The sequence below is a fragment of the Pseudorca crassidens genome, chromosome 3, assembly GCF_039906515.1.
Source record: "Pseudorca crassidens isolate mPseCra1 chromosome 3, mPseCra1.hap1, whole genome shotgun sequence".
In the NCBI taxonomy this organism is placed as follows: domain Eukaryota; kingdom Metazoa; phylum Chordata; class Mammalia; order Artiodactyla; family Delphinidae; genus Pseudorca; species Pseudorca crassidens.
In genome coordinates this window covers 114,788,858-114,810,902 of record NC_090298.1, presented here as the reverse complement: position 1 = coordinate 114,810,902, position 22,045 = coordinate 114,788,858, and positions in this window count along the sequence as shown.

The window sequence follows — 22,045 nt, the reverse complement described above, 5'->3', positions numbered from 1 at the left end:
AGGGAGGGAGGGAGGAAGGAAGGAAGGAGGGAAAGAAGGAAAAACAGAAAGAAAGAAGTTACAGTAAAAATAAAATAAAGTATAATAAAGTTATTGAATTAAAAAATTCTTAATTAGGAAAAAAAAAAAAAGGGACGGATAGAACCTTAGGACAAATGTTGGAAGCAAAGCTATACAGACAAAGTCTTACACAGAAGCGTACACATACACCCTCACAAAAAGAGGTAAAGGGGGAAAAATCATAAATCTTGCTGTCAGAGAGCACCTCCTCAATTTGGGATGATTCGTTGTCTAAAGGAGAGAAGGAAGGAAGGAAAGAAAGAAAGAAAGAAAGAAAGGGCGAAGGTAAAGTATAATAACGTTCTTAAAATTAAAATTGATTATTAAGAAAAAAATTTTAAGAAAAAACCATGGACGGATAGAACCCTAGGACAAATGGTGGAAGCAAGACTATGCAGACAAGATCTCACACAGAAGCATACACATACACATTCACAAAAAGAGGAATAGGGAAAAAAATCATAGATCTTGCTCCCAAAGTCCACCTCCTTAATTTGGGATGATTGGCTGTCTATTCATGTATTCCACAGATGCAGGGTACATCAAGTTGATTGTGGAGCTTTAATCCGCTGCTTCTGAGGCTGCTGGGAGAGATTTCGCTTTCTCTTCTTTGTTCTCACAGCTCACAGGGGCTCAGCTTTGGATTTGGCCCTGCCTCTGCGTGTAGGTCGCTGGAGGGCGTCTGTTTTTTGCTCAGACAGGACGGGGTTAAAGGAGCCGCTGATTCGGGGGTTCTGGTACTGAGGCCGGCGGGGAGGGAGGGGCACTACGGAATGCGGGGCGGGCCTGCGGCGGCAGAGGCCGGCGTGACCCTGCACCAGCCCGAGGCCCGCCGTGCGCTCTCCCGGGGAAGTCGTCCCCGGATCCCGGGAACCCGGCAGTGGCGGGCTGCACAGGCTCCGCGGAAGAGGGGCGTGGAGAGCGACCTGCGCTCGCACACAGGCCCCTTGGTGGCGGCAGCAGCACCCCAACTTCTCCCGCCCGCCTCTGGGGTCCGCGCCCTCAGCCGCGGCTCGCGCCCGTCTCTGGGGTCCGCGCCCTCAGCCGCGGCTCGCGCCCGTCTCTGGGGTCCGCGCTTTCAGCCGCGGCTCGCGCCCGTCTCTGGGGTCCGCGCTTTCAGCCGCGGCTCGCGCCCGTCTCTGGGGTTCGCGCTTTTAGCCGCGCCTCGCGCCCGTCTCTGGAGTTCCTTTAAGCAGCGTTCTTAAACCCCTCTCCTCACGCACCAGAAAACAAAGAGGGAAGAAAAAGTCTCTTGCCTCTTCGGCAGGTGCAGACTTTTCCCCGGACTCCCTCCCGGCTAGCCGTGGTGCACTAACCCCTTCAGGCTATGTTCAAGCCGCCAACCCCAGTCCTCTCCCTGCGCTCCGTCCGAAACCGAAACCCGAGCCTCAGAGCCTCAGCTCGCAGCCCCGCCCGCCCCGGTGGGTGAGCAGACAAGCCTCTCGGGCTGGTGATTGCCGGTCGGCACCGATCCTCTGTGCGGGAATCTCCCCGCTTTGCCCTCCGCACCCGTTGCTGTGCACTCCTCCGCGGCTTCGAAGCTCCCCCCTCCGCCTCCCGCAGTCTCCGCCCGCGAAGGGGCTTCCTAGTGTGTGGAAACTTTTCCTCCTTCACAGCTCCCTCCCACTGGTGCAGGTGCCGTCCCTATTCTTTTGTCTCTGTTTATTCTTTTTTCCTTTTGCCCTACCCAGGTACGTGGGGAGTTTCTTGCCTTTTGGGAGGTCTGAGGTCTTCTGCCAGCCTTCAGTAGGTGTTCTGTAGGAGTTGTTCCACGTGTAGATGTATTTCTGGTGTATCTGTGGAGAGGAAGGTAATCTCCGCGTCTTACTCTTCCGCCATCTTCCGCTGTATCCAGCTTCTCTGTTTTGTGAGGCATATTGGCAACTTCTTGTCCTCTCATCTGCTTTTTATCTGTATTCCTCTCAGGAGTGCGACCCCCTCCCCCTGCTCCAGGGAGCCCTGGTTGGGGACTGCCACTTAGCTCTCAGTGGGAAGGGTCCCACATGAGAGTGAAAGCTGGGGGAGCAGCTACCCAGACTATGCTTAGCTTTCTGCACATGTGAGGGAGTAGTGTCAGAGAGGCTGAGACCCCCATCTCCTCATGCCTGGAGCTTCTGCGAGGTGGAGATGGGAAGGTATGTGGCTCCAGCTCTTTCCAGTCTTATTTGTTACCCCCATCCCAGTCCCTGCCAAAAATGTCACCTGACTCACTGCATGTCTCACCACAGTAATCTGCTACCCTTTCACTTTCACCTGGATGGAAGCCTTAGCCTCATAACTCATCTCGCTGCTTCCAGCTCCCCCAAGCCCCCATCCATCCTCTGCACAACAGCCAGCATGGCTTTTCCAAAACGAGAAACTGCTCTTGTCGCTTGCCAGCTTAGTAACTTCCCATGGTGCTTGCAAAGTGACAGAACACGCTGAGCATAGCCTTCAGAACTTGGTATGATCAGGTCCTGCGGGACTCTCCAGGCCCGTGCCTTCTGACTCACCTCATCACAGTCTTCCACACTGGTCTTCCTCCAGTGCCTCAGACTTCAGGGCTTTGCATATGCTGTTTCCTTATCCTGTAATGCTTATCCCACCTCCACCCTCCCTTTCTCTACACTTGGCTTACCCCACCCCTTTTCCCTCTTAAGACCTTCTCTGGAGATGATTCCCTTGTATGTTTTGAAATTTGTAAATTTTGACTGTACAGTGAATGGACACTCAGGAAAAAAGAAGCTCCTCTAAACATAAACACCAGGTCCCACCCACCCTATGTCCCTATTCACCTCCAGTCTTTGGCGAGGGCGTGGCTCGTCTCCCCAGGGTTGTGTACAGGGTCTCCCTCATGTTTTGAGCACTGCTTTGCTTGCATCCTGTTTGCAGCCCTGTGTGTTTCCTCCCAAAGCCCAGGCACTCTTCCCTTGTAGGGCTCCTGTCCTTCTACCATATGGACACCCCCGCTTTCCAGCAGGTGCTTGGTGAGCACCGGGCCCGCTGCCAGCCGCTAAGAGTATAGGCTGTCAGGTCAGAAAAACCTAGATGCAACTCCCAAGTCCTTTATTTCCTAGTGTTGTGACTTTAACCAGTTAACCTCTGAGCCTCAGTTTTCAAACCTGTAAAACAGCGATAACAAGCAGTGCCCACGGCACAGAGTCATGGAAAGGGCTGACTGGGGCGGGCTGTGCAAGACAAAGCACTGGGGGCCATGGGTGGCACGAGGTAAGAGAGCACAGATGGCGGCAGCTGCTGCTCTTATTAGTATCAGGAAAGGGAAGTTAACCTTGGTTGGGCCAGACACGTCCATAAATGCCCTCTGCGGTATGGCTTGGTCTCTGGGGCTGTGGCTCTCGCTGTGAGGAGTGGAGGGCCGAGACAAGTGGGCTGTGGGGAGGCGCACAGAAAGTGGGTGTCTCCATGGGGCTCTCAGGAAGTTTGTTTCGGTTGTGTGTATGTGGGCCTCCCACTCAGCATATGGGGCTGCCCAGCTGGGAGCCGCATTTCCATGGGAATCCGTGGGCTTGTGGGTCCGGGCTGTGTGCTGAGCATCATGGAGATCTTTCACCTGGAGAGGGACAAAAGAAAGTTCCACGGGGCTTCTCACTTCTCAGAGGAGCCCTCTCCCCCTCTGGCCTAGGAGGGCTTCAGGCAATGGGGGTTGGCCCCTGCGCACCAGGGAGAGAGGCAGTGAGCGTGGAAGATGAGGCCCAGGTGTTCCTTCCACTGCCTGGGGAAGGTGGCTTCTTTACTTGTCTTGGAATCACAGATCTTAGAGATGGAAAAGACCTTATAGATCCTCAAGTTCCATCCTACAGTTTCATAGATGAGGAAACTGAAGCCCATGCAAGTCATTTTGCTTTTCTATGACCCAGTTTCCTCATTTGTAAAATGGGGCCATCTCCCCATCAAATAGTATCTCCGTTGCAGAGCCTCCGCTGTGAGAGTGTGGTGCATGGGACAGGCCCAGCATAGTGCCTGGCTTGCAGCAGGGGCTCAGCAAATTTAATTTCTTTCTGCTAGATTTCTCTTACTGAATTCAAGTGACAGGGAATTTCCTGGGGGTATTTCCAATATCATATGTGTGTGTGTGTGTGTGTGTGTGTGTGTGTGTGTGTGTGTGTGTGTGTAATGAAGAGCTTTAGTACTGGAACCACAAAGCTTGAATTTGAATCCTTCCCCTATCATTATTATGGAAAAAAACCCACAAACTTGGGTAAGTCACAGAACTTCTTGGGAATGCAGCTTCTTCATCTGTAGGGCTGGTACAAAGCTTGAACAGAATCATGTACACTAAAGAGCTTCAAAATATACAAAATCTCTGGCAAGTGGCAGGCACCATCCTTCCCTCTTAGTCTATGTTGTCTCTTGCCTGCCCTAAAGTGACTTTTTCTGCGAGAGGAATATGAGGTCTTAGGGAATGAGTGATGAGTGGGAGTATGAGTTGGAGTTGGATCTGGTCCTTTGAATGAGTCTTAGAGTATGCAAAGGCTGTGAGCTAGTCTAACTGATTCCCACCTGCAGGTTTTCTCCCCTGTTGTCTTCCCTCTCCCCTGATTTGTGTGAAAGCTGGGTCTTCTTCCCTATATTTTAATTTTGTTAATGATCTAAATAACTGAAAGTGAACAGCTTCTGAATTGGCTGGAAATAATTCCACACTTATTGGACAAGAATGTTACAATCTGGTCCTGATTCATAAGAACCGAGGGTTGAATTCCATTACAGAGGAGACAAGTCTCTATTTTATTTTCAGGAAAAAGGAGCAATTTAATCTGATGCATGTGATGAGTTTTTTTTTTTTTTTGAAAACAATAATGGTAACTGCATCTTTCTCATGTGTAGTTAATCCCATCCTTTAATATTTTTCCTCTATCAGCTTTCATTCTTTTATCTTCCAGTCATCCTTGGTAAATTCATCTCTTTTTTTCTTATTAACATGTTCATTAATCCTCAAACGTTTATTGTGCTTCATTAAGCAGGTTAGAGGATTAACAAAAATTGGGATTTTGAGCAATGAAATTTACAGGCAGGTCAGATATAGAATTTCAGTCTGCTGATGGCTTTATTGCCAGCCTGGGTTTTGAGGATGAGGAAACTGAAAGTGAAGGGCAGTTTGAGGTTAGTTTTCTTTCTGGATATTAGAGCTCTCAGCCCAGCCCTTGGGGGCACTGGGGGTATGCGAGGTACAATCTTGCTGGCTTCAAAACATGTTTGTCGCAAAAAACATATCCCTGAGAGTAGTCATCTCAAGGGTCCATAACAAGTTAGGGTTTAGAGTTCAAAATCAATTATTTTGAAATCTTTTTCTCTTGTCAATCTTCTCGAGGCTCTAATACTTAGTTTCTTCACATGTAAGGTGGAAATTTTAATAATAACATTAGTAATAATGAGAGTTCTCATTTGTTGAATATTTACTATGTACCAGACACTGTGCTATGCATTTTACATGAATGATCTCATTTTATCCTCACATGAACCCAAAGAGAGAGAGGGGTTAATTATGTCTCCATTCAACAGATGAGAAAACTAGGGCCCAGAGGAGGTAATTAGCTTACTCATACTCATAGACAGTGAGCGGTAGAGCCCGAGTGACCATAATGTTATAAAGAAGGCACTGGACTGGGATGAGAGCCTTGGATTCCAGCCTTGATTATCTCACTAATTCTGTGACCTTAGAAGTCACCCAACCTCTCGGGGTTTCAAGGTTTTATTGTTGTTTGCTTGTAAAAGAGAACATTGGAAAACGTGGAGTATATTTAAACCCTTTCTATCTCTGACATTCTGGAATACTGAAAAATGATACTGAGAATAAAAACGGCCACCAAAATGGACTGAATAGAATTATCTTCCATGCGGAACACTCCAGCTGACCTTGATTTCTAGCTGTGATCCCTCTGTGCTGGTGCCCATGATTACTTTGCAGAGAAGTCCTTGCCAGGCTCTGAGCAGTTCTCAGCCATCTCATACTCCAAGCCCCTTGAATACTGCCCTCAATTTTGCAGTTTCTCCTCATACGCCCTGAAGCCCAGATGACATGTAAACAAACAAAGAACAATAATTCTGCTTTATGATATTGAGGAGCGCATCAATTTTCTGTAATTCCTTGTAGCAGAGTGAGCATGCATTATAGAGTTCAAATGTTTTGAAAACAGGCTATGAAGAATTGTTATCTGCTGAAAGAACTGGCCATTTGTCACCTTCCAGTGGCTGAGTGGCTGAGTAAACTCTATGTGGTGTATGCTGTCAGTGCTGGTCTCAGAGAGGTATGGGTATGGGAGAAGGAGGGCAGGGAGGGGACTGCCTCTTAACCTCTCAAAGAGAAAAATAATTTAGCTGTTGGAGACGTGATGGAAAGAAGCTATGAAGATATAAAATAAAAGTAAAGAAAACCTGTAAAAACTTTGGTACAACACAACTCAATCATATCATCTCTACCTACCTGCTGTTCTCATCCAGCCCCAAGAACTTATTTACTGGTATCAACACCATCAAATCTTAGCATCACTTGGTACTCTTGATAAATTTACTACTTTCCTTCAGTAATTTTGTTATTCATTGTTCAGTTATGATTAGTCATGCCTTCTTGGTAACTACAATTGTTTGAAAAATAAAACAAAAAATATTCTTTTTCACTTGGCTATTTATCTTTCAGTGGTCTCTACATTTGCAATTGTCTTTGCTTTTTTCCTTTCTCTTTCTCCCTCTCCCCATTTTTCTCCCTTTCTTTGTCTCTCACCACTGCCTTTTCCCTCATATTTTAAAAGAATTCTTGGAAGAAGTTGCTCAATGATCACATTGTCCCAGATTAGGAGGAAAAAAGGCACTTTAGCAGGCAGGATCAGAACCATGGACAGCACCACACGTGCACATATATCTCCCCAGATTCATCATTCTTTAAATTTTTACTGACATTTGGTTGATTTATAATATATTCGTTTCAGGTGTACAGCATAGTGATTTCAGATGTACAGCACAGTGATTCAGTATTTTTACAGATTATACTTCATTAAAAGTTATTACAAGATAATGGCTGTAATTCCCTGTGCTATACCACATAACCTTGTTGCTTATGTATTTTATACATAGTTTGTACCTCTTAATCCTACACCCCTATCTTGCCCCTCCCTACTTCCCTCTCCTCACTGGTAACCACTAGTTTGTTTTCTATATCTGTGAGTCTGTTTCGTTTTTGTTTTTTTCTTTTTGAAATATAGTTCATTTACAATGTTTCAGCTGTATAGCGAAGTGATTCAGTTACATATATGTGTATGTATATGTGTATATATATATATATATATATATATGAAGAGAGAGAGATTATTTTTCAGAAAAATTTCCATTATAGGTTATTACAAGATGTTGAATATAGTTCCCTGTGCTATACAGTAGGTCCTCATTGTTTATTTTATATATATTAATGTATATCTGTTAATCCCAAATTCCCAATTTATCCCTCCCCTGCCTTTCTCCTTTGATAACCATAAGTTTATTTTCTATGGATGTGAGTCTATTTCTGTTTTGTAAATAAGTTCATTTGTATCTTTTTTTAGATTCCATATGTAAGTGATATCACGTGATATTTGTATTTCTCTGTCTGACTTACCTCACTTAGTATGGTAATCGCCATCCATGTTGCTGCAAATGGCATTATTTCATTCTTTTTTATCACTGAGTAATATTCCATTGTATATATACCACATCTTCTTTATCCATTCTTCTGTCAGTGGTCACCGAGACTCCTTTCATGTCTTGGCGATTGTAAATCATGCTGCTATGAACATTGGGGTGTATGTATCTGTTTGAATTAGAGTTTTTGTCTTTTCTGGATATATGCCCAGGAGTGGGATTGCTGGATCATATGGTAACTCTGTTTTTAGTTGTTTAAGGAACCTCCATACTGTTCTCCACAATGGCTGCACCAATTTACATTCCCATCAATAGTGTAGGAATGTTCCCTTTTCTCCACACCCTCTCCAGCACTTATTATTTGTAGACCTTTTAATGATGACCATTCTGACCTATGTGCGGTGGTACCTCATTGTGGTTTTGATGTGCAATTTCTGTAATATTTAGTAACGTTGAACATTTTCAACATTTTTTGCCATCTGTATGTCTTTTTGCCATCTGTTTGCCATCTGTATGTCTTCTTTGGATGAATGTCTATTTAGATCTTCTGCCCATTTTTTGATTAGGTTGCTTTTTTTGAACCGTATGAGCTGTTTGTATATTTTGGGAATGAATCCCTTGTTGGTTTCATTGTTTGCAGATATTTTCTCCATTCCGTAGGTTGTCTTTTCGTTTTTTTGTTTGTTTGTTTGTTTGTTTTTTGCAGTACGTGGGCCTCTTACTGCTGTGGCCTCTTCTGTTGCGGAGCACAGGCTCCGGACTCACAGGCTCAGTGGCCATGGCCCATGGGCCCAGCCGCTCTGCGGCATGTGGGATCCTCCCGGACTGGGGCATGAACCCATGTCCCTGGCATCAGCAGGCGGACTCGCAACCACTGCACCACCAGGGAAGCCCTGTCTTTTCGTTTTGTTTATGGTTTCCCTTGCTGTGCAAAAGCTTTTAAGTTTACCACCACCAGTCCCTCCCATCAGGAAGCTTGCACAAGAATCTCAGATAGCCTCAACCATCAGAGGGCAGACAGCAGAAACAAGAAGAACTACAATCCTGCAGCCTGTGGAACGAAAACCACATTCACAGAAAGACAGACAAAACGAAAAGGCAGAGGACTATGTACCAGATGAAGTAACAAGATAAAACCCCAGAAAAACAACAAAATGAAGTGGAGATAGGCAACCTTCCAAAAACAGAATTCAGAATAATGATAGTGAAGATGATCCAGGACCTCAGAAAAAGAAAGGAGGCAAAAATCAAGAAGATGCAAGAAATGTTTAACAAAGACCTAGAAGAATTAAAGAACAAACACCTAGAAGATTTAAAGAACAAAAAAACAGAGATGACCAATACAATAACTGAAAGGAAAAATACACTGGAAAGAATCAACAGCAGAATAACTGGGGCAGAAGAACAGATAAGTGACCTGGAAGACAGAATGGTGGAATTCACAGCCTCAGAATGAATAAAGAAAAAAGAATGAAAAGAAAAGGAGACAGCCTAAGAGACAACATTAAACGCACCAACATTCACATTATATGGGTCCCAGAGGAGAAGAGAGAGAGAAAGGATATGAGAAAATATTTGAAGAGATTATAGTCGAAAATTTCCCTAACATGGGAAAGGAAATAACCACCCAAGTCCAGGAAGTGCAGAGAGTCCCAGGCAGGATAAACCCAAGAAGAAACACACTGAGACACATAGTAATCAAACTGACAAAAATTAAAGGCAAAGAAAAATTATTGAAAGCAACAAGGGGAAAACAAATGACATACAAGGGAGCTCCCATAAGGTTACCAGCTGATTTCTCAGCAGAAACTCTACAATCCAGAAGAGAGTGGCATGATATATTTAAGTGATGAAAGGGAAGAACCTACAACCAAGATTACACTACCTGGCAAGGATCTCATTCAGATTTGTTGGAGAAATCAAAAGCTAAGAGAATTCAGCACCACCAAACCAGCTCTACAACAAATGCTAAAGGAACTTCTCTAAGTGAGAAACACAAGAGAAGAAAAGGACCTACAAAAACAAACCCAAAACAATTAAGAAAATGGTAATAGGAACGTGCATATCGATAATTGCCTTAAATGTGAAAGGGTTAAATGTTCCAACAAAAAGACATAGGCTCGCTGAATGGATACAAAAACAAGATCCATATATATGCTGTCTACAAGAGACCCACTTCAGACCTAGGGACACATATAGACTGAAAGTGAGGGGATAGAAAAAGATATTCCATGCAAATGGAAATCAAAAGAAAGCTGGATTAGCAATACTCCTATCAGATAAAATAGACTTTATTTTTTATTCTTATTTTTATTTATTTATTTATTTATTTGCAGTATGCGGGCCTCTCACTGTTGTGGCCTCTCCCATTGCGGAGCACAGGCTCCGGACGCGCAGGCTCAGCGGCCATGGCTCACGGGCCTAGCTGCTCCGCAGCATGTGGGATCTTCCTGGACCGGGGCACGAACACGTGTCCCCTGCATCGGCAGGCGGACTCTCAACCACTGCGCCACCAGGGAAGCCCTAAAATAGACTTTAAAATAAAGAATGTTACAAAAGACAAGGAAGGACACTACATAATGATCAAGGGATCAATCCAAGAAGAAGATATAACAATTATAAATATATATGCATGCAACATAGGAGCACCTCAATACATAAGGCAAATGATAACAGCTATAAAAGAGCAAATCGACAGTAGCAAAATAATTGTGGGGGACTTCAACACCTCACTTAACACCAACAGACAGATCATCCAGACAGAAAATAAATAAGGAAACACAAGCGTTAAATGACACAATAAACCAGATAGATTTAATTGATATTTATAGGACATTCCATCCCAAAACAGCAGATTACACTTTCTTCTCATGTGCACATGGAACATTCTCCAGGATAGATCACACCTTGGGTCACAAATCAAGCCTCAGTAAATTTAAGAAAATTGAAATCATATCAAGCATCTTTTCTGACCACAACGCTATGAGATTAGTAATGAAGTACAGGGAAAAAACCGTAAAAAACACAAACACATGGAGGCTAAACAATACATTACTAAATAACCAAGAGATTACTGAAGAAATCAAAGAGGAAATCAAAAAAACCTAGAGACAAATGACAATGAAAACACGACGATCCAAAACCTATGGGATGCAGCAAAAGCAGTTCTAAGAGGGAAGTTTATAGCAATACAAGCCTACCTCAAGAAACAAGAAACATCTCAAATAAACAATCTAACCTTACACCGAAAAGAACTAGAGAAAGAAGAACAAACAAAACCCAAAGTTAGCAGAAGGAAAGAAATCATAAAGATCAGAGCAGAAATAAATGAAATAGAAACAAAGAAAACAATAGCAATGATCAATAAAACTAAAAGCCGGGTCTTTGAGAAGATAAATAAAATTGATAAACCATTAGTCAAACTCATCAAGGAAAAGAGGGAGAGGACTCAAATCAATAAAATTAGAAATGAAAAAGGAGAAGTTACAACAGACACTGCAGAAATACAAAGCATCCTAAGACACTACTACAAGCAACTCTATGCCAATAAAATGGACAACCTGGAAGAAACAGACAAATTCTTAGAAAGGCATAACCTTCCAAGACTGAACCAGGAGAAATAGAAAATATGAACAGACCAATCACAAGTAATGAAACTGAAACTGTGATTAAAAATCTTCCAACAAACAAAAGTCCAGGAGCAGATGGCTTCACAGGTGAATTCTATCAAACATTTAGAGAAGAACTAACACCCATCCTTCTCAAACTCTTCCAAAAAATTGCAGAGGAAGGAACACTCCCAAACTCATTCTATGAGGCCACCATCACCCTGATACCAAAACCAGACAAATATACTACAAAAAAAGAAAATTACAGACCAATATCACTGATGAATATAGATGCAAAATCCTCAACAAAATACTAGCAAACAGAATCCAAGAACACATTAAAAGGATCATACACCATGATCAAGTGGGATTTATTCCAGGGACACAAGCATTCTTCAATATATGCAAATCAATCAATGTGATACACCATATTAACAAATTGAAGAATAAAAACCATATGATCATCTCAATAGATGCAGAGAAAGCTTTTGACAAAATTCAACAGCGATTTATGACAAAAACTCTCCAGAAAGTGGGCATAGAGGGAAACTACCTCAACATCATAAAGACCATATATGACAAACCCACAGCAAACATCATTCTCAATGGTGAAAAGCTGAAAGAATTTCCTCTAAGATCAGGAAAAGACAAGGATGTCCACTGTTGCCACTGTTATTCAACATAGTTTTGGAAGTCCTAGCCATGGCAATCAGAGAAGAAAAAGAAATAAAAGGAATACAAATTGGAAAAGAAGTAAAACTGTCGCTGTTTGCAGATGACCTGATACTATACAGGAAGAATCCTAAAGATGCCACCAGAAAACTACTAGAGCTCATCAATGAGTTTGGTCAAGTTGCAGGATACAAAATTAATGCACAGAAATCTCTTGCATTCCTATACACGAATGATGAAAAATCTGAAAGAGAAATTAAGGAAACAATCCCATTTACCATTGCAACAAAAAGAATAAAATACCTAGGAATAAACCTACCTAGGGAGACAAAAGACCTGTATGCAGAAAACTATAAGACACTGTTGAAAGAAATCAAAGATGACACAAACAGATGGAGAGATATACCATGTTCTTGGATTGGAATAATCAATATTGTGAAAGTGACTATACTACCCAAAGCAATCTACAGATTCAATGCAATCCCTATCATTATTACCAATGGCATGTTTTACAGAAGAACAAACAAATTTTAAAATCTTAAAATTTGTATGGAGACACAAAAGACCCTGAATAGCCAAAGCAATCTTGAGGGAACAAAACTGAGCTGGAGGAATCAGACTCCCTGACTTTGGACTATACTTCAAAGGTACAGTAATCAAGACAATACGGTACTGGCACAAAAACAGAAATATAGGTCAATGGAACAGGATAGGAAGCCCAGAGATAAACCCATGCACCTATGGTCAACTAATCTAGGACAAAGGAGGCAAGGATATACAATGGAGAAAAGACAGTCTCTTCAATAAGTGGTGCTAGGAAAACTGGACAGTTACATGTAAAAAATGAAATTAGAACACTCCATAAGACCATACACAAAAATAAACTCCAAGTGAATTAAAGACCTAAATGTAAGACAGAACAGTATAAAACTCTTAGAGGAAAACAGGAAGAAAACTCTTTGACATAAATCATGGCAAGATCTTTTTTGATCCACCTCCTGGAGTAATGGGAATAAAAACAAAAATAAACAAATGGGACCTAATGAAACTTAAAAGCTGTTGCACAGCAAAGGAGAGTATAAACAAGATGAAAAGACAACCCTCAGAGTGGGAGAAAATACTTGCCAATGAATCAACGGACAAAGGATTAATCTCCAAAATATATAAACAGCTCATGCAGCTCAATATTAAAAAACAAACAACCCAATCCAAAAATGGGCAGAAGACCTAAATAGACATTACTCCAGAGAAGACATACAGATGGCCAAAAAGCACATGAAAAGCTTCTCAACATCACTAATTATTAGAGAAATGCAAATCAAAACTACAATGAGGTATAACCTTACACTAGTTAGAATGGGCATCATCAGAAAACCTATGAACAACAAATGCTGAAGAGGGTGTGAAGAAAAGGGAACCCTTTTGCACTGTTGGTGGGAATGTAAATTAATACAGCCACAATGGAGAACAGTATGGAGGTTCCTTAAAAAACTAAAAATAGAATTACCATATGATCCAGCAATCCCACTACTGGGCATATACCCAGAGAAAACCATAATTCAACACACACACACATGCACCCCAATGTTCATTGCAGCACTATTTACAATAGCCAGATCATGGAAGCAACCTAAATGCCCATCATCAGACGAATGGATTAAGAAGGTGTGGCACATGTATACAATGGAATATTACTCAGCCATAAAAAGGAACAAAATTGGGTCATTTGTAGAGATGTGGATGGACCTAGAGACTGTCATACAGAGTGAAGTAAGTCAGAAAGAGGAAAACAAATATCGTATATTAACGCATATATGTGGAATCTAGAAAAATGGTACAGATGAAGCATTTTGCAAGGAAGAAATAGAGACACAGATGTAGAGAACAAACGTATGGACACCAAGGGGGGGAAAGCTGGGGGTGGTGATGGTGGGATGAATTGGGAGATTGGAATTGACATATGTACACTAATATGTATAAAAGAGATAACTAATAAAAGCCTGCTGTATAAAAAAAATAATAAAATAAAAAAACACCTACCCTCTGTCTAATGTCACATTTCCTTCTTAATCTGAATTCAGTCAGTCCTCATGTATGTCATACAACATATACTTGATGATTAAAAAATAAAAGCTTTTAAATTTAATTAGGTCCTATTTTTAAATTTAAAACATTTTTTATTTATATATAGATATATATTTAATATATATATTTTAACATCTTTATTGGAGTATAATTGCTTTACAATGTTGTGTTAGTTTCTGCTGTATAACAAAGTGAATCAGCTATACATATACATATACATATACATATATCCCCATATCCCCTCCCTCTTGTGTCTCCCTCCCATCCTCCCTATCCCACCCCTCTAGGTGGTCACAAAGCACTTAGCTGATCTCCCTGTGCTATGCAGCTGCTTCCCACTAGCTATCTATTTTATATTTGGTAGTGTGTATATGTCAGTGCTATGCTTTTATTTCCATTACTTTACTCTAGGAGGTGGATCCAGAAAAACTACTGCTGTGATTTATGTAAAATGGTATTCTGCTTATGTTTTCCTCTAAGAATTTTATAGTATCAAGTCCTACATTCTGGTCTTTAATCCATTTTCAGTTTATTTTTGTATATGGTGTTAGAGAATGTTCTAATTTCATTCCTTTACATGTGTCTGTCCAGTTTTCCCAGCTTCACTTATTGAAGAGACTGCCTTTTCTGCATTGTATATTCTTGCCTCCTCTGTTGTATGTTAATTGACTGTAAGTGCATGGGTTTATTTATGGGCTTTCTATCCTGATGCATTGATCTATGTGTCTGTTTTTGTGCCAGTATTATACCATTTTGATTACTGTAGCTTTGTAGTATAATCTGAAGTCAGGGATCTTTTTTGCTATATACATTGGTTTGTTTTATTTTTTAGCTTCCTACAAATAACAAATGTTGAAATTTTGCCATTTTCAGGAATGTGGATGGACCTAGAGAATGTTATGCTTAGTGAAATAAATGAAACAAAGACAAATACTATATGATATCACTTATATATGGAATGTAAAAGATTTGTCATTCTTTTTAATCAAAATGTGTTTTGGGGGAGGGTTAAATTAGGAGTTTGGGATTAACAGATACACACTACTATATATAAAATAGATAAACAACAAGGATGTACTGTATAGCACAGGGAGCTATATTCAATATCTTGTAATAACCTATAATGGAAAAGAATCTGAAAAAGAATATATATATATATAAATGAATATATATGTATTTATATGTATATATATAAATGAATCACTTTGCTGTACACCTGAAACTAACATAACATTGTAAATCAAGTATACTTAAATTTTAAAAATGTTAATACAATATACTTAAAAAATGCATTTAACTGTATCATCCTAGGGCACGACTGAACTTATAGAAAAAATTTATGTATTCATTTAGAAGCTACAGTGCTGAAACTGGACTACTAGGTCCTCTGTTGTTCTAGGAAAGAAAATATTTTTTGCTTAGGAGGCTGACAGCCAAAATTTGTGGCAGAAAGTTAATTGTTTCTAGTTTTGAGTAGGGAGGGAGGATGTGATGCTTGATGAGATTGAAAAAGGAAAAAAAAATTATGGATTGTTTTCTCTTACATATTTTCTTTTCTCCTACTTTTGGAACTCTGATTAAACATGTTATATATATTTTTTCTACCCCCCTTGTGTCTTTGTTTTTGAAATAGCTTTATTGAGATATAGTTCACATACCATTCAATTCACTAAAGTATAGAATTCAGTGGTTTCTTAGTATATCCACAAAATTGTGAAGCCATCACTGAATCAATTTTAGAACTTTTAATCACCCCAGAAGGAAAGTACATGTCCTTTAGCTGTCATCTCTCAACCCACCATTCCAACAGTTATGGTCTGAATTTTTGTTTTCCTCTAAAATTCGTATGTTCAAATCTAATTCTCAATGTGATGGTATTTAGAGGTGAGTAGGTCATGAGGATGGAGAGCCTCATGAATGGGATTAGTGCCATTATGATAAGAGACCAGAGAGCTAACTCCCTCTTTTTCAGCCATATGAGGATAAAACAAGAAATCTGCAGTCTGTAACCCAGAAGAGGGTCCTTAGGCCCCAGCAGTGCTGGCACCCTGATCTCAGACTTCCATCCTCTAGAACTATGAGAAATGTCAATTTATAAGCCATCTAGTCTATGGTACTTTGTTATAGTAGCCTGAACTAAGAAACTGTCTAATCTTAAGCAACCACTCATCTACTTTCTGTCTCTATATATTTGTCTGTTCTGACATTTCTTATAAATAACATTATATAATATGTGGTCTTTTGGGAGTAACTTCTTTAACTTAGCATAATGTCTTCAAGGTTAATCCATGTTGTAGCTTGTATCCATATTTCATTCTTTTTTATGGCTGAATAATATTCTGTTGTATAGATATACCACATTTTGCTTATCTCTTTATCAATTGGTGGACTTTTGGGTTGTTTCCACCTTTTGGCTAGTATAAATAACGCTGCTATAAACATTCATGTACAAGTTTTTGTATGGACACATGTTTTCAGTTCTCTTAGGCATACAGCTAGTACTAGAATTGCTGAGTAACTCCACGTATAACTTTTTGAGGAACTTCTAGTTTGTTTTCCAAAGTGGCCGTGCCATTTTACATTCCTACCAGCAGTGTGTGAGAGTTCCAATTTCTCCACATCCTCACCAGCACTTGTTTTTTCTGACTTTTTGTTTATATCCATTCTACTGGGTTTGAAGTAATATCCCATTCTGCTTTCAGTTTCCATTTCCCTGATACTAGTGATGTTGAGCATCTTTTAAATGTGCTTACTGGCCATTTGTATATCTTCCTTGGGGAAATGTCTATTCAGATTTTTTTTACCATTTGAAAGTTGTTATCTGTTTTTATTAATGAATGTGTTTTTTAGATTTTAGACACGACTCCATTGTCAGACATGGTTTGGAAATATTTCATACTATTCTATGGTCTGCCTTTCACTTTCTTGATAGTGTCCTTTGAAGCAAAAAAGTTTTTAATTTTGATGAAGTCCAATTTATCTATTTTTTCTTTTATTCCTTTGGCTTTTGGTGTCATATCTAAGAATCCATTGCCTAATCCAAGGTAATGAAGATTTCCTGCTATGTTTTCCTCTAAGAGTTTTATAGTGTTGGCTCTTACATTTAGGCCTTTGATCCATTTTGAGTTAATTTTTTTTATATGTTGCTAGGTAAAACTACAACTTCATTCTTATGCATTGGCTTATCCAGTTGTCCCAGCACAATTTGTTGACAATACTATTCTTTGCCCCATTGAATGATCTTAGATCCTTGTTGAAAAATCAACTGACCATGAATTATGGATTTATTTTCAAATTCTCAGTTCTAATCCCTTGATGCACATGTCTATCTTTATGCCAGTACTACAGGGTCTTGATTACTGTAGATGTGTAGTAAGTTTTGTTAAACTTATTCAAACTGTTTTACTCTTTATGATGCTGTTGTAAATTGAACTGTGTTCTTAATTTCATTTTCAGATTGTTTATTCCTAGTGTATAGAAATACAATAAATTTTAAAATTAGTCTTATATTCTGAAAACTTGCTGCACTCATTTATTCATTCCAATATATATATATTTTTTTTTTGTGGTACGTAGGCCTCTCACTGTTGTGGCCTCTCCCGTTGCGGAGCACAGGCTCCGTTCGCGCACGCTCAGCGGCCATGGCTCACGGGCCCAGCTGCTCCGCGGCATGTGGGATCTTCCCGGACCAGGGCACGAACCCGTGTCCCCTGCATCGGCAGGCAGACTCTCAACCACTGCGCCACCTGGGAAGCCCCATTCCAATAATTTTTTAGTGGACTTCTTAGGATTTTGTACATACAAGATTATGTCATCTGTGAATAGAGATAATTTTACTTCATCCTTTCCAATATGGATGTCATTTATTTATTTCATTTTCTTGCCCAGGCCAGAACATCTGGTAGAATGTTAAATAAAAGTGGCAGAGTGTACATACTTCTGTTGTTCCTTATCTTAGGAGGAAAGCATCCACTTTTAGTACTATTAATATGATGTTAACTGTATGTTTTTTCTAGATACACTTTATCATGCTGAGGAGATTCTCTTCTGTTCCTGGTTTGTTGATTTTTTTTTTTTTTTTTAATCATGAAAGGGTATTGGATTTTGCCAAGGGCTTTTTCTTCATCTATTGAGATAATCATTTTTTTGAATTCTATTGATATGGTATATAACAGTAATTGATTTTCATATGTTAAATATCCTCCTTATTTCTCTTCCATATTTCCACCTTATTATAGCACTTATATTTTATTATAGTCTGTGTCTCCCCAATAGAATATGAGCCTGATGAAGGTAGATACTGCATCTACAATAGATTCTTGACTTTCAGGAGGGAGATCTTTGTGGATCCTGAAATATCTGAATCCCTCTGCCAAATGCCACTGAGGAAAAAGAGAAAAACAAATTGGATAGAGCTTGTATTCTGGGTAGTCGTGGGGCCCAGTCACTAGACAAGTGTCTTTTTCTTGTATACCAATCTTCAGGCAAGTAATCTGAATTTGTGCTTCAGCAAAACAACAAACCAGGGATCTTCAGGATCACTCTTGATAGCATAAACATTCATTGCTACATTCTCTAAGGCCATAGACCACTGGTGTTCATCCCTACAGTACCTGGCATGAAAGTTTGTTCATTTTATTAGGACTGTGTATTCTGTGCTAGGCACTGGGTTAGTTGCTGAGATTATAGAAATGCATAAAATAGGGTTCTTACCTCTAGGAGCTCAGAGTCAGTGGAGGGAAAGAGCCAATTAAAATACAGGGTGAAAGTGGTATGATGGTGCAAGCACCACAGAAGGGGAGAGAATGAGGCTTCCTATAATAAGTGGGGTGTGAGCTCTCCTCTCACCACCTTCAGTGGCATTTCTGGCCCACTCTCTCCTAGAATAATGTAGGAACCTCCTAAGTGACCTCTCTGCTTCTACCTTGCTACCCATGCAGTCCGTTCTCAGTACACCACCCAGAGTGATCCTTTTAAAGCTTAAGTGAGCTTATGTCTCTCTTCTACTCACAGTTCAGACTGACTGTCTATCTTTCCAGAGTTGAAGACCAAGTTGCCATCTTGGTTCCCAAGTTCTGCCTGATCTGACCTTTCACTCTCTCTCTGACCTCTTCTCCTTCTTTTGCTCTTGATAACTCCACTGCATGAACTCTGATCTCCTGCTGGTCTTCCAACATATCAGACTCACTCTGCTCCAGCTTGGGACCCTTGTATTTGTGGGCTCCTCTTCCAGAATGCTCTTCCCAGATATCATTTCCTCACTCTCTGCAGGCCTCTGATCAAAGCCTTTGGGAGAAAGTCCTACAACTACTCTACAGAAACTGATGGACTCCTTCCCTGCTGCCTTCTCACCTGAACGTGCTTCATTTTGCTCTATACCACTCACTCATTTAGTTGTTTATTGTCTGTATTCCCTAAGTAGAATATAAGTTCCATGAAGTCAGAGATATTTTTGCCCATTTTGTTCATTGTTGTTACTCCCATTGCCTAGCGTGCTTCCTGACACATAGTAGGTACTCATTAAATATTTGCTGACCCAGCTAATGTACTGCCATTCCAGAGGGTGAGTGGGAGTGACTTAGTAAGAAGAAATGAGCTGGGATAGGAGGTAGATTGGGTGTTTATTGAATTGAATGATTTAATTTCCCCATATGTGGGGTTTGGGTTTTTGGACTAGAGGGTTGCTGATGCACACTTTCATCCAATCAACCCTGAAATAACCCCCCAAAATGGCAACTTTGCAGCTCAGAGCGGACCAAGAGTCTGTGTGAAGGCCACTGACAGCTTTAAGCAATCTGAGGGTGTAGGGGTGCCTGAAGTTTGGTGGCACCAAAACCTATTACCAGGCAGTGAAGATGGTTCCTGAGATCACAGCTGAATTATGGATGCTACCCAGCACTATTTAGGAAGGCACCTGGTCCTCTCATCCCAAGAACAGCCCCTGCACCACATCACAAAGCTCAAAGTTTATAAAAGACATCCCCAACATAATGTATAATTAATAACTGTTGTTTATTGAGTGCTTCCCTTATGCCTTGCTCAGTGCTGGGAGTTTTATAATGTTCCCTCTTATAACCCTGTGAGATAGGTACTGTTGTCATCTTCATTTTATGGATTAAAAAAACAGGTGCTGAAAAAATTCATAACTTACCTAGGGCCATGGGGCTGGTAAGTGGCTAAGCTAGTAAATTTTAATTCCAGTCTGATGGAGTCTAAAACCCATGTTCTTGGCCATATTGTGTATTCTCCAGATCAGCCACCTGCAACAAATATATGACCTCTGAGGGCAAGAACATATCCCTCCAGTTTCTGTACTCTTCTGCTTTCAGAAATGAGGTTCGGGATGTTCCAGAAGCTGTAGGTGTGTATTTACCCAACAGCTTTGATAGGACAAGGGCAGAGGACAGTAGAGGCCAGGACACTGCCCTAACTGTATTAGTTATGATTTAATATATAATATTGTCAAAACTCAATTAGGGAAGTCATTAGGAGTGCAAAGGGCAAGGCAGATTAAGAAGGTAATGCTTCTTAGAGTAAATATATTCTTGTCTAGGAAATGTGTTTTCTATAATTATTTTGGGAGTCCAGGCTCCATAAACTTTATTGAAAGGAACCTGATATAGACTGGGGAGAGAGTTTGGAATAGGCCAAGTTCCCTTAGGGAAAGAGCAGGAGGTGTGTATTGAAGTGTGATGGTGAGTTTCTGTAATTCTCCTGCAGAGAATTAGGGGGCTAGACGGGAGGGTGTGAGCTTGAGAAAAAGAAATGCAGACCACAAGTGATTGTAGGTTTTTCAGAGGGTTTATAGACATTGTTTGCAGTTCAGATGATAAAAAGATTCTTCCTTTTGGGAGTTGGTGGTTCTTTTCATAGGCAGCTGGTGGCAGGGCTCACCCCACGGAGACTGTTCTTGGGATTAAGGAACCCAGTATTTTCAGAAGAAGTAGTGCTGTAGTTTCTGGTTATATCATTGGCAATGTTGTGACATCTCTGGATTATGTTAAGGGACAGTGTTGTGACACCCCTGGATTACATCATGGGCAGTGCTGTGAGGCCCCTTGGTTTTCAGCACACTGTGAAGCATTGTGGAAAGAGTTGTGGCATTTGAAGTTAGAGAAGAACCACTCATAGGGGACCTAACATATCTGAGCCCTGGTGCAAATCCCTCTACCTGTATTATCCTTTGATAACATCTGCCTTCTGGGGTGATCCTTAGAGTCCTGGCCAAGGCTGGAGGGGAACCCTGGGAATATTGAGAAAGCTATGACTTTGTCCGGCTTTCAGGGAGTTGCCTCTAAGCCTCTTTTTTAAAAATTAATTAATTAATTTATTTTTGGCTGCGTTGGGTCTTCGTTACGGTGCGCAGGCTTCTCATTGCAGTGGCTTCTCTTGTTGTGGAGCACAGGTTCTAGGTGCGTGGGCTTCAGTAGTTGTGGCATGTGGGCTCAGTAGTTGTGGCTCATGGGCTCTAGAGCACAGGCTCAGTAGTTGTGGTGCACGGGCTTAGTGGCTCCGCGGCATGTGGGATCTTCCCGGCCCAGGGCTCGAACCCATGTCCCCTGCATTGGCAGGCGGATTCTTAACCACTGCACCACCAGGGAAGTCCTAAGCCTCTTTAAGATGAGAAAAATACTCAGGATTGTCTGGAGGCTAAAATGAGTTTTTGTAGGCTATTAAGTCAATTGCCAACAAGTTCAACAAAGTGGGAGGTTGTGAAGAAAGCATGATATTTTGGCCTCTGTTTCAGGTTCTTCCTCTTCTCTCTTGTGCTGGGGCTGTGCCCAGCCAGTCACGCAATTTCCAAGGTGAGTCTGGCCAGCTTAGGCTCATTAGCTTTATCAGCAGCCTGTTTTGTGGGGGAACGTGTGTGTGTTTAGAAGGCAGCGGGGAGGAGTCGAGGCCCGTGAGACTCTGTGAGGCTGTTGCACTGCCTCCACATGGCATAGGCACCCCACAACTAACTCTTGATAGTTTATGCTATCAAGAGTTCAGAAGGGGGAACTCTCTTCTGA